This window comes from Pteronotus mesoamericanus, unplaced genomic scaffold (assembly GCF_021234165.1).
Source record: "Pteronotus mesoamericanus isolate MK-2021 breed Mesoamerican mustached bat unplaced genomic scaffold, CSHL_Meso_final contig_20, whole genome shotgun sequence".
Classification (NCBI taxonomy): domain Eukaryota; kingdom Metazoa; phylum Chordata; class Mammalia; order Chiroptera; family Mormoopidae; genus Pteronotus; species Pteronotus mesoamericanus.
Window position 1 is genome coordinate 29,609,553 of NW_026555085.1, and position 14,576 is coordinate 29,624,128.

The following is a 14,576-nucleotide window of genomic DNA, read 5'->3' on the forward strand; positions in this document are numbered from 1 at the left end:
TGCTCTCCTCAGGTGTATTCTTCAGAGCACTCCACAATAATTCTGCACTCAGATGTCCATCTCATTGTCTATTTGCCAGAGAATCTGTTCTAAAGCAAGACATGGATAAATAATCTCAATTTTAGTCTTTACTGACTGCTTATTATGCACTGTGCATTAAAGTTACGTATACTTTACATGAATTACACAACTAAATTTCACAGTCTAATGGAGTTACAAATTTATTATTAACACAAATTTTATTAAATGGATTTGGGTATTTATCTTTACCTAGATACAGTGATATGCTGGACTACATAAATATATTTGTCAATATTTAACCAGTAGACTATATTCATACTTTTTTCAATAATGAACCAATTTGCCTTTCTATTGTTAAAAAATATCACCAATGGCAATGTTGTACTCTAATTATATAGGTTCATTAAACTGAGCTTTATTTAAGTGACTAGGCAAATTAACAACTGTTTCTTAGTTGCAATACTCAATATTAAAATCAAAATACCCATAGAGCACTAATTCATTTTGATAAGTAAACCTTTGTGTAGATGTTGGAATAGTTCTGCTGCTACTGGTGGAGTGTTAATCTGAAAATAAATTTTGTCTCCAAGTCTGAATAAGAATTCTTTTTGTGAAACTAGGTTAAATGCTTTGTAAATATTCAAAATTATAAAGATGCCTTAAAATGTTGCAAAATTTAGAGTGGACAAGAGAAACTATAAAAATTGAAAAGGAAATGAGAAAGACATATAAAACTATGAAATATTTGGATACATTGTTTTCATAAATTATTCAATTATTATTCTGTTTTAAAGAAAAAAATAAATTTTGAGAATTTCTAGTGTAATAGGATTGTGTTTAATGTAAAAATAAAGATAGGAAATGAAACTCAGAGGACCTGTGATCAAAGATAAGATCATGGCCATAGGTAAAAAGTGGTGAATCAATGCATATATATATCTCAAATTTAAAGTAAAGGTTTAAGGTAGGTTATGTATTTGTCATCTTTATGATTTCCTTATTTTATTAAAATATATTTAACTAACCAAGTTTGTGAATTAACCAAAGATATTCTAGTGAGAGAGATAAGAAGGATCTTAAGTGTTTGAATTTTATGCTAGTGTAACAATATAGTGAATATGATTACAATTGTGTGATTATTGTAGAAGGCCAAAATTGGTGAGAAGTACCACTTTATAAAAGGCTGGTAGGACAAATTATGCCAAACTTTCTAAAGTGTATCTATACTACCTACCCAATCACCTGTTTCTGGTTCATAAAAGACCAGAAGTTCAAAGAGGGAATTGAAGAGTCATCAAAATACAAAGCTTTCAACTAGTAGGGTATGTTGTCATAGAGTGGGGAGTGTGGGATGAGAAGCACCCATAGAGAATGAGGACGAGAAAAAGGGATGCTGTCATCTCACTTCCAGATTTGATGAGTTCTGCAGTGCGGCCTTCAATAAACCTGCACTACCACATAACACTAGAGTAACACACCTTCAAAGAGTTCTTGAGTGGGGCTGAAATTCATCTCCTAGAGCAATCTACCCCAAGGTGGGGCTCATGAACTACTTAGTATGGATAAATAGAGAATTTGAACATTAACACTGGCAATTTGAGAGTGTTGTATCTAATAATAAAGAATTATATTTATATTACTACATATGTTTTTCCTGTTTTACTTTTTTAGTAGTTTATTTTTATTTTCATGGAATTTAACTTGTGTGCTCTGTGGTCATTTTAAACAAAAACAAATTTAAGATTCTATGTGGAGAAGTAATGAGAGTATTTTCACTAACTAGGATATAAGGAGCAGCTGGTACCCACATTTTATCTCAAAAGCTGAAGGCTGGCTGGCAAGTAAGGTGGAGTCAAGAGAGAAGGTTGGAGAGGGGCAGCTTTTGTGTTTCTCTAGGGCCTGGCGGAACTGGCAGGGTGAACCGGCAGCATGATGGCCTATTGGGGCAGGAGGACCCCAGCCCCAAAGACTGTAGGAGTGACTGGGACAGGAGATTTGGTAAGGGTTGGTCACAAATGGGCAGCTACAGAGGACAGCACTTTCTTCAGGGCACTGTGCTGGGTGTGGATAAGAATTTAAAACAAAATGTGTTTAAATTTAAGTCTCTTAATAACTGATGTTTACTTGATAGATCACAACTTTTCTGAATGATTTTTTCTTTGACATGCTTGAGTAAAACAATTTTTAGTACAGAAGAAAATCAGCAACAAGTCCTGACTTCTTAAAGCATTGGCTGCACATTTCCCAGTAAATATTCAAATATTAATCAAATATCTTAGGATATCCTTGGGCAAGGCAAAATGTTTTTCAGGAACAATACAGACACAATCTGTCCTGTTATCCAGAGACAGTATAGAAACTAAGATTCACTCTGACAGCTTTAAAAAAGTTTAAGCTCAACATAGAAGCAATATATGTATTAAATTCTTTGCAATAAAAATGGGTTTGTGAATGTGGTTTAGGCCTATATTCTTTATCCAAAGTCTAAATCTTACAAACTATGTGAAGAGAGGGAAAGGGATTTGAAGCACAGGAGAGAATATAAGGAGGATGTTTCCAGGCTTCAGGTTTGTGAGGTCTATAAAGGCCCTACAAAATGTTGTCAGTTTCATGTACTACAAGCAGAATATTAATGTTAGTGTAGTCATCTATCCTTATCCAAGAGTTCAGGGGATAGCTCATTTGATTAGAAGCCAAGTCAATTTCTTTTTCTTTTAACTTTTTAGAGCTATGTTACAATTTTCTCTTCCCAGTTAGTTGATGTACTGCACAGATTGAGTTTGGATGATACCCATGCCCTCTTTTTAACTGCATATTCCTGAGGGAGTTCATTGGAAAATGTGTTGATGCCTTCCTCTAAACTAACTGCTCTCAAGATGCCAATGTCTTGGGCAGGAGTTCCTAGTGGAATAAGCCAATTATTTCAAAAAAAAAACAAAACAAAAGCTTTAGTGACATACTTCTGAAACGATTACACCTCTCCATTAAAAAACATTCTGTATAATCATAGTGCATCTTCCCAAACAATCAAATGTTTGATCACTGCCAGATTTTAAAATAATAAAAAATAAACCCATGGTAAATTCAAAGACTCAGACAGATAGCAACATGGGAATATAACTATGCAAATCATAACTGGTCACATGGCTTTTCAAAAATGTTTTTGCCTCTTGACACTCTGATATGTAAGTATATAAACTACCTAAAAATTATGAATGCTTATGATATAAATGCTTCTCCAAAATTTGAATTTTATTTATGCCATACCTATCCATTTAGTGCACAACTCTTAAAGCTTGTGTTTTACTCATTAAAAGGCTACTGCCTATGTCTTACAAATTTGGTCTAGTCAGTTTACCCTTCAGAATGTCAGGCTTATTATTTGTAAAATGGGTTTACTTTACTAGAGAAATTGTTACAGACTGTCTTCTCACAAACTTCTCAGTCTTTACGAGGTAGTAAGAAGGAGGAAATTTTGGTGAAGTGACCGTCGCGTTGTTGTGGGTCCAGCAACATTGTGTATATTGGTTTTGGAGGTAAAATTCCTTTGAAAGATTGATCTGACTACAAAATATACCTGAAAATCCCTGTATTAGCGATTAAGATATTTTCATGTTCTAAATAGGATTTTAGACCGAAAAGCATGAGATCAGTATTATGGCATCACATCTTGTTCTATTTTAGTTGGATTGTATGTAATTATAGTTTTTGTAGGTGAAAGGTGGTTGAGTTATATGGTTCAACTTAATATAGTAACATTTTTACAGTCATGTTTTCTCCCTACTTCATAAGATGTCAGTCCTTACTCTGCTGTTACATCAACAAATTGAATGTAATAAATGTTTGAAAAGTTTTAGCAGTGAGGCTTATTTTTATCATATGAATGCACTGACTTTAGTAAATGATAAGAAAGAAATGTAAAGGAGAAGAATGTAAACATTTTCACAAATATCTCAACAAAATGAAAACTCTATGGGATACTACTCTTTAAAAAATAATGCAGTTATAATTTTAAAATTTACTTACCCCCCGGGGCAATTGTTAGGACTTGGTGACATTATAAAAATGTTAGAGCTGGAATTGCGCATGATATTAAATGAATCCTTCATTAAAAAATACTTATAATAGCCACAGTATTCTCTACTTATAAACTCATAGCAATATGTTTCTGAGATCCATGCTTTTTACTGGGTTTTAAGCAATTGGACCTCGTTGTTCAAGAGGAATTGAATGCATAAATATTCTTAATTTATATGTGAAAACTACCAAGTTACCACTGCTAAAAATCAATGCACTTTCCCGGGTAAAAGCTGGCACACTCATGGGAAAGACAGGTGTCTGTGGCAGAAGTGTCTAGCAGCAGGAAACATACTCGAAGAGAATTGTGATTAAAAAAAAAAATTGTAACAAAAGTAGAACAACACTAGAAAGATCCAGTTTTAAGGTATAGAGAGAAATGGGGAGGCACATTATCATGGAAACTGAGAAGGGCACTGTACCTTTACATTGCAGTTTCAATCTATGTTAGTAGTTTCTCACTCTGTTGTTAAGACATGAGATCCTGTGGCTTTATTTTTAGCATGGATGGCTTGTGTTTTATTCCAGTCCAAAGATGTCCATTTTTATATTAAAGTGAGCTATTCATATACAATTACGAGGGATTAAATGATCTCTGAGTCCCAGCTCAATTAATAAAGAAGTAAAAGTGACATTTGCAATTGTGATTAAATTATTAATGAGTCTGTGTTTTTCTCTATAGCTTGACTTACAAAGAGATGGCCTAAGACTTAAGGACATGCTCTTTGTCTCCAGAGCCCTGTTCAATAAATATGTCACTGAGATTCTTCATGTTTCCTTTCCCTGGCAGGGACTGTGTGCTTCCTTCCAGGTCCTCAGTGATGTGTGCCATTACTGTCACTACTTCCACCACACAGCTGGTCTGCGGGTTAGTGCTGGCAATTCCACGTTTACCAAACAAACAAACAAACAAAAAAATGGCAGTCCTTACATCAAGGATTACAGGTAGTTAATTATGTTGTAAAAAGAGAGCCTGGATCTTTGCTTACAATCCTTTTTGTTGTTGTTTAGAACCCAAAATAAATTCCACACCATTGACGCCCGTGGCACCCTGCATCTTTTCTATCACCACTCACCAATGCCTTAAAAACAATACTGTCTAGATTCTGGCTCTCTCTCTGACCTCATCCTCAGACACTTTGCCCATGTTTTTCTCCTTGAAACTACAGCTGGCTTCCTTGCTGTTTTGTTTGTTTGTTGCCCTACTTTTTCTTTTCTTTTTATTGTTGACACTATTACAGATGTCCCCATTTCTCCACTCTGCCCTCCTCCGCCCATCCCCAAGCCCCCTCCCTCTGGCCATCACCACACTGTTATTTATGTCTCTAGGTTATACATATATGTTCTTTAAACATATCCAAAATTCCCCTGTGTAAAGGCTTACTTACTTGTCTGGTGTGTGTTTCCTATAGGTATTCCCAAGGGCCCCTCACTTATTTTTGTTCTCCCCATTAAATGCTGTCTTATCAGTATTTCCTTCCCTGAACACCCTCTATAAATTAGAAATATGACATAGTACTTCATGTTCTGTTAACCTATCTTATTTTACTCAATAGCCCATAGTATAGTAATAATAATAATATATATTTTAGTTTTTAATTATTCCTCCATCTCTCAACAGGATGCAAGTTACAACTGAGCCGTGATATCATCTGTTGGCAACTACATAGCCTCACACCTGGTACAGTGTGGTGACTGGCATATTGTAGGAGACCAACAGACACAACAAAATGAATGAATGGCTGTCTTGAGGCATGCCTCAAGCACTTTTTAAATATTCTATGTTTCTATATAGAGATAAGCATTATCCAGATATACATCTCCACAGAGGTTTTGCATTTATCTGTTCTTATAAAAGTTTTATCTGTTATCTCAAGCAGCAGCTTATCAAACAAAAATGATGCTTGGAGTCCATAAAGACTTGAAAAGCCAGTATAAAGTTAAGTCACATATGCATTTATAAATACTCTAGTATGTATATGTACATTAAACAATCTTAGTTTTATTGGTAGAAACATCACCTGTAATCTAAAACATTTTCTAAATTTATATCTTGAAAATAAAGTAAAGGTTATTCAAAGTTTTGGTTTAAAATTTTCTGTTTGGAAAATAACTAATTTCCTTCCTCACAAAATATTTTATCAAGACTTTTTTACATAAAATTTTGGAACATTATGTAGTTCCAAATATTTGCAGTTTTTGTGGGAAATCAACATGTACTTTCACTGAGTTGACTTATAATTTCATCTTTATTTTCAGTGATCTGAATAAATAAAAGATAGTAAAATAGATATAAAAAGGAAATTTTTTATAAAAAAAAGATTTTTATTCTTCACATCCAAAAAATATTTTTTTAAAATATAAACACATCTTAGAAGAATTATAACTACTGCCATAACTTTCAGAATAGAAACCCTTTCACCTGACTGAGGGGCAGCCTGACATTTGAACTTTCAGGCAAATCTAGAGTTACCTCAGGGGACTCAGGGGGATAGTCCAGTATAAATACTTACTCTGAGACATTTGACTTTACATTTAAATTGTTTCTCCTAAAAAACTCTTTATTATTTAATATCATTATTTAAATTTATTGCGTTGTTATAGAAAGCAACATAAGAAAAGAACAGAACCAAATACCCCCTTGAGGCTACAGGATGCAGGTCAGATAAATATTTATGTCCCAAGTAAAAATATTCTAAATGCAATCTCTCCTTTCTTTCCTTAGTTATGACCTATCATCTATATCAGGTGTCAGCATCCCAATGTAATTACCTCAAGATTGATTAATCATTTAAGCTTCTACAGTTAAAAGGAAAACATTTACTAAAGGTAATATAGAGCCAGGATGGTATTTTGAGACCTTGACCTGTCTTCTGAGTTTAAGAAATGATGCTGTCATATTTCTGTAGGAGACAGCATCTGGTATGCAAGATAAAATGTTTTTTCTCTAATATATCCCAACCCCAAAGAATGAGCTGATTAAACGCTTGGATGTTTGTATAACAAGCTTAGGTATTTGTTTGCTTCTGTGAAAATTAAATTGTCATTGTGCCAAGGGTATACAGAAAATATCCATTAGCAATTGATGACAGTATGTTTGTATAGAATTTGAATGAACTCTTTATACAGATCAAAATTTTCTATGTGGAAAGACATTGAGATCAATTATACAATTAGAACCTGAATTCTTAAAATAAATATCCATTCTAAAAGCAAGGAGATGCTTCAGTTCTTGAAGTCTAATAAGGAATTTGTTTCCCTTATAAGAATGATCATATTATCTACAGGGAGGTTGTAAAAAATAACTAGTCTTTTTTAATGTGAAAATGTTCTGAATTATTGAGTTGATGGCAATGTTATTCTAAATCTATGAAAATAATAGTTTTACAGAACTAATCATAGCATGAGTTTGAATTCAGTGCATTCTATATCGTATTTCTTGTTAACACATGTCCTTAAAAAAATACATGTATATCTGGATCACAATATTTGTTAATTATCACTTTCATATTTCCATGTTTACAATAATGACAAGTTATTTCCATTTATTTCCTCTTTTGAGTTGGCTTACTGGAAGTAATATGTCTCATGCCTTTGCAAGGTGGAGAAAGTAGAGATGGAAAATAATCAGGATTATTAGTAACATAATCTAAAGCTGGGTGGTCAAAGAAATAAAATGCCATATGCTGGAAAATTTTTGCAAAAATTCCTAAAAATTATTTCCAGAAGACTGATATTTTTCTAATTGCATCCTTTAAGTTAGTAGGAAAGTTGATATACTGTATTATAGATTGTCAGGGTTACAGGAAAGTGACAACAATGGTTTTGGAACCATTATGTTCCTGGTAATATTTTGGCACATGGAAACTTTGGATATATGCTCCCACTTACTGTTTGCAACCATTCTATTAGATATGTGATATTTTTATTTCATAAAAGAGAATGTAGAGTTGTATATCTTCAACATTTAATGTTAGTATGTGATAGAGTAATCATTTAAACTCAATTCATTGTAATCACTAAAGCTCACCTCTTTCTAATAGATATGCACACACATATTATAGGCTTGCTATTATTTTATTCTCATTCTGTATCATTATTTTATCAAACTTTATTAAAATATTAAAATGTATTATTATTTACTTAAAATGTGTTAGTTTATAATGACATTCACATATATACTATATTACTTAAAGTGTTTAAAAGTACAGTAGAAAATATATAATCATTACTTTTATCTTCAAAGAATTTATGACATATTTTAGCAATGTATTTGAATAATAAAGACACAAGATGTGTAGACCTGTGTCTATTTAAATATTGAACTTTTTAGACAGGGGGAATATAGTATGAACGGGGAGATAGATTGGCTTTGGTTTTGGGACTAATGTCATCCAAGCAGTGCAACAAAACTAAAAACTATAGACTGCAAGGTCAAAGAGACATGGTTTCCCAAATTATAAAGAATAAAAAGAAATCTAAGATGGCTGCAGAGGAGCTAGAAGCTCCATACATTTGCTCCAAGACTTGGACTGGTATTGTAGCTAAACTACAGAGAATCGAGTTGAAAATCCAGCAGAGAGTGAAAGCATGTGTGAGTGAGTATGTACATGAATGAGAGTTTGGAGAGTTTGGAGAGTTACGTGAGTGGACAAGAGTCTGCCCACCTGCAGGGCACTCAGGAACAGGCAGCCTGGCCTCTCCCAGTGGAGCAGATATCACCGCTGCTGCCCAACCTGGCGATCCTGGCTGCACAGATTCTAGGCGGCTGAGATTCAGTGGAGGAGCTTTGAGTTTTGGGGGTGGAGGGACATGGCCAGGGAGGTGCTGGCTGCAGAAAGTGCATGGTGGGAGCATAACCACCTGAGGTTAAAAACCACAGGAGGGAGTGGGGAGAGCACCTTGCCAATGCCCAATATTATAGTATTGCTGCAGAACTCTTTCCAGTGCCATTTGGGAAAGATCTAGAGAGAAACATTATCTAAAAATGTTGGAGGCTTTAATTGGTGGTGACAAATCCTGACCAAGACTTGTGATTTGGGAGGAGGAGGAGCATATGGAGAACATGAATCCCTGGGGCTTGGTGCCGCAGCTAGGGGCCACACAGAAACTCTTTTAAAGAGGAGCTGAGGCGAGACTGAAGACTTGGCAGGGACCTAGTGTTCACGTGGGTGTGTGTGCATGTGCAGCGGTGCTTCAAACAAAGAACTCAGGTGGATAGACTCACACTGAAGGGACTGTGAGACCCCAACCCAGCATGGCTGGTGAGCAGGAGACTGTAGAGAGTAGAGAGTTCCAGCCTGAATCTCTTGCAAGAGAGCAGCAGGCTGGGGACTGGACAACCAGGAGCTGAATGCCTGAGATTTGCTGCAGCCAGGCAGGTCCACTCACGGACCGGTGAGCCCAACCTCTACCTGTGGGATTATAGGTTCTGCAGATCAGTGAGGCCAGGGTCAGGAGCCCTGTGCTGGGTACATTTCCCCAAGAGAAAGAATAAAAAGCTCTGTAGGTCCTGATCCACTGAAACAGAGCAGAGAGATTAGAGACAGGCACAAAAAGGAGTGTTTAGGACCTCACCCAGACTCAGCACCTAGACAGAGCTACTGTCTGTGCCAAGCATGAAAGAGCTGCCTTCTTTTACACAGATTCTTCACAGGAAATGGACAGCTAATTCACCATAAACCATACATTATTGGAAAGAATTTAGGACAGACCAAGATGTGTGGTGAGGGGGTGGGGAAACACTCTCACCATCTTCACTGGACTGAACAGAGCCCCTGGGGGCGACCCATGGTTTCCACCTTTTGGCTCACACCAGAAGCCCCCTCTGAAGGCAAATCCTCTTGGGTACTGACAGTTCTCTTGGTCGTCCTCTCGGGACATTAAATGAACCACTCCTGGGCCCTGGACTGATGGAAAGCTGGCAGGGTAGAACAGAGGGGACCAGCCAAATGTGAAGGAGACAGCCACAGACTATGGATCACTTGCAGTTTCTAACAGGCTGTCTAGTGCTAGATGAGGACACCATCTGACATTAACAGGGGTGGATCCAGAGAAAAAAAGACAGTGGTAAACACTGGATTCTACTGAGACAAATTCCACTGTGGTCTTCCTCAGGATTTGCATTATTTTCTCTCCTGCAAAGCTTTATAACATTCATTTCATTTCCTTCAAGTTTGTGCTTAATATTTCACTAGTTTTTATATTTTAGTTTATTTCAAATATTGTTTTACTCCTCCCTTCTCTTATTACATTTTACCTTCTTCCCTCCTCTTCTTATCTTTGTTTTAAATTTAATTTTTTTCTCTTGTTACGACTTGTTTCTATTTGGCAGTCTATTTCTCCCTCTCTAGCCTCTCAAAATCATTTTTAATGTCATTAGTTATCTTATATTCTTTTTCCCATTCTTAAAATACTCTTATTATCTCTACACCTTTATCAATCTTTGCTCATTGGTTGTTGATATGATGGGTGTTATTGCATTTCTTCAATTTTATTTCTAGATCTTCACTATTTATGTATTTTAAATCTCAAGTTTTATGTTCCCCTCTCCTACTCCATTTATCCTTCCTCCTGCCCTTTCTTTCATTTTAAATTTTATTTTTTCCCTGTCTTAACCTGGTTTTCATTCCTCACTCTTAGTATTCCTTCTCCCTCTATCCTCTCAAAATCATTTTTCTTTCACTTAGTCATCTCATATTTGTTTTTCCTTTCTTATAATAGTCTTAATCTCTTTATAACTTTATTAATATTTGCTCATTTGCTGTTGATAGTGTGGTTGTGGGTGGGGGTTATTTTTGCATGTGTTGGTTTTGTTTCCTGGCTTGGTTTGTTCTGGCAACACCTGTAAAACAGCATATAAGACATGGTGGACAGAGTGACTCAGTCAGCCAAGCAGAGGGAAGGACCCACCAAAGAAAGATCTCACAACTAAAACCCAATTACAACCAGAGAGCCCATGTAAATGGCATAAAGGTCATCGCAAGAGGATCCAGATCAGGAGATCAAGGAACCTGCTCCCCGAGTCCCACATGGCTCCTACCACAGAAGGCCATGCCATGAAGACAGGGAGTCAAAGCAGAACCAATAAAATAGGCATAAATAAGAACAGTCACCTAAAATTGGGAGACAAAACAACAATCTCCAGTCAAAAGGGAAATAAGAATCTCCAGAAAGAATGCTAAATGAAATTGAGGCAAGTAAACTATCAGACATTGAGTTCAAAATAATGATGATAAGGATACTCAAGGGCTCAGTAAGAACTACAAGGAACTTCATGAAAGTGACAAGGAAATTACTGGGAACTACACCAGCATGAAAAAAGACATAGAAATTATCAATAAGAGCCAGGAGGAAATTAATACAATAACGGAAATGAAGGATACATTAGAAGGAATTAAAAACAAACTAGATGAAACAGAGAATCAAATAATAGAGTTCGAGGACAAGGTAGAAAAAACTCCCTAAATGAGACAAAATGAAAAATGACTCAAAAGCAATGAAAAGCATTTAAGGGAGCTACAGGACATGATTAAACATAATAATATTTATATCATAGGGATGCCAGAAGGAGAAGAAGAGGAGCAAGGGATAGAAAACTTGTTTGAAAAATAAATGACAGAAAACTTTCCAACTTGATAAGTGAAAAAGTCATGCAAATCCAGTGAGCACAGAGGGTCCCAAACAAGATGAACCCAAAGAGGCCCACTCCAAGACACATCATAATTAAAATGACAACATTTAAAGACAAAGAGAAAGTCTAAAGGCAGCAAGGGAGAAACAGCTAGTAACATACAAGGGTGCTCCACTAATGGTATCAGCTAATTTCTCAACAGAAACACCATAAGCCAGAAGGAATTGGCAAAAAAATTCCAAAAAGTAATAAAAAACAAAGTCTTGCAACCAAAATACTTTACCCATCAAGGCTCCCATTTAAAATAGAAAGCAAAATGAGGAGTTTCCCAGACTAAAAAAAAAAAAGAAAGAAAGGCTAAATGAATATATCACCACCAAACCAGCATGCAAGAGATTCTAAAGGGATTGCTTTAGAAGATGAAGAAAGAGAGAGAGAGGGAAACTCAGGTACAAAGGGGAAAAATGGAAATGAATAAGTACCTATCAATAATAACTTTAAATGTAAATGGATTAACACTCCAAACAAAAGACAGGAGGTAGCTGAATGGATGGCAAAACATAAAATGCATATATGCTGACTGCAAGAGATCCACCTCAGAACAAAAGATCTACACAGACTGAGAGTGAAGGTATGGAAAAAAATACTCCAAGCAAATGGACATGAAAAAAAGAACCGGGGTAGCAATATTTGTATCAGACAAAATAGATTTCAAAACAAAAGCCATAAAAAGAGACAGAGAAGGACATTGCATCATACTTAAGGGACTAATCTATCATGAAGATATAACCCTTGTAAACATATATGTGCCCAACATAAGAGCATCTAAGTATATAAGAAAACTCTTGGAGGACTTCAAGAAAGATATTGACAGCAACACTCTCATTGTAGGGAATTTTAACACCCATTTGTCAATAATAGATAAATCTTCCAAGCAAAGAATCAATAAGAATATCATGGCATTGACCACCACTTGAGATCAAATGGACTTAATTGTTATATACAGAACCTTTCACCCAAAGAAGCAAAATATACATTCTTTTCAAATGTGCATGGAATATTTTCAAAGATAGACCATATTGTAGGACACAAAACAAGCCTCCGCACATTAAAAAAAAAATTAAAATCATATCAAGCATTTTCTCAGACCAAAAGGGCTTGAAACTATAAAATACAACCTCAAGGAAAAAATTCAAGAACATTCAAATTCATGGAGGACAAATAACATGCTATTAAATAATGGACGGGTTAGCAATGAACTCAAGGAAGAAATCAAAAAGTTTCTGGAAACAAATGAAAATGAACACAAAATAGCCCCAAATCTGTGGGACACAGTGAAGGAAGTCCTGAGAGAGAAGTTCATAGCAATACAGGCCTAACTAAAAATAATAGAAATATCTCAAATGAACAATATAAACATGCATCAACAAGATCTAGAGGAACAACAGCAAACTAATTCCAGAGTGAGTAGAAGGAAAAATTAAATGACATAGAGAACAAAAAAAAAAAAAAAAATTCAAAGGATCAATAAATCCAGGAGATGTTTCTTGGAAAAGATAAACAAAATTGACAATTGTTTAAACAGAATAATCAATAAAAAAAGAGAGAGGATCCAAATAAAATCAAAAACAAAAGAGGAGAAGTTACAACTTTTAACACAAAAATCAAAGGATTGTAAGAAATTACTACAAACACCTATATGCCAAGAAATTAGACATCCTGAGTGAAAAGGACAAATTTCAAGAAACATGCAAATTTCCAAAACTGAATCAAGAAGCAGAAAGCCTGAATAGAATGACAAAGAGTAAAATCGAAGCAATAATAAAAAAATGCCTGGCACACAAAAGTCCTACACCAGACAGTTTCACAGGTGAATTTTACCAAACATTTAAAGAACTAACTCCTACGCTTCTCAAACTATTCCAAAAAATTCAAGAAGAGGGATGATTCCAAAACTCTTCTTACAAGGCCAGTATTATCCTAATTCCAAAACCAGGTAAGAATGCAGCAGAGAAAGATAACTACAGGCCAATATCTCTGATGAACATAGATGCTAAAATCCTCATTTAAATTGTAATAAAATTGCAATATTTTAGCACATGGATTGAAATAAAATATTGGCAATCCAGATCCAGCAATATATTAAAAAGATCATACACCATGATCATATGGGAGTCATCTCAATGATGTTAGGATGGTACAATTTTCACAAATCAATAAATGTTATATACCACATAAATAAAATGAAAAATAAAAATCGCATGATCATATCAATAAATGCTGAAAAAAACAATTGATAAAGTACAGTACCTTTTTATGTTAAAACACTCAGCAATGTGGGAATAGAGGGAGCATACATCAACATAATAAAGGCCATATATAAGAAACATACAGCCAACATCCTACTTAATGGGCAAAAACTAAAAGCTTTCCCCCTAAGAACAAGAACAAGAGAAGTGTTTCCACTTTCACATATTTTATTCCACATAGTATTGGAAGTTCTAGCCACAGTAATCAGACAAGAAGAAACCATAGGCATTCAAATTGAAGATGAGGAAGTAAAACTCATTAAAATCAAAAACATTTTTGTACACCTACAATGAAATATCAGAACCAGAAATCAGTAAAAAGAAAAAAAAAATCCTATTTTCTGTAGCAACAAGAAAAATAAAGTATCTAGGAATAAACTTAATCAAGGAGGTAAAAGACCTTTACATAGAAAACTACACAACACTGAAGAAAGAAATTAAAGAATACACAAGTAAATGGATGTATATATCGTGTTCATGGATTGGAAGAATTAACATCATCTGAATGTCCATACTACCCAAAGCAATTTACAGAT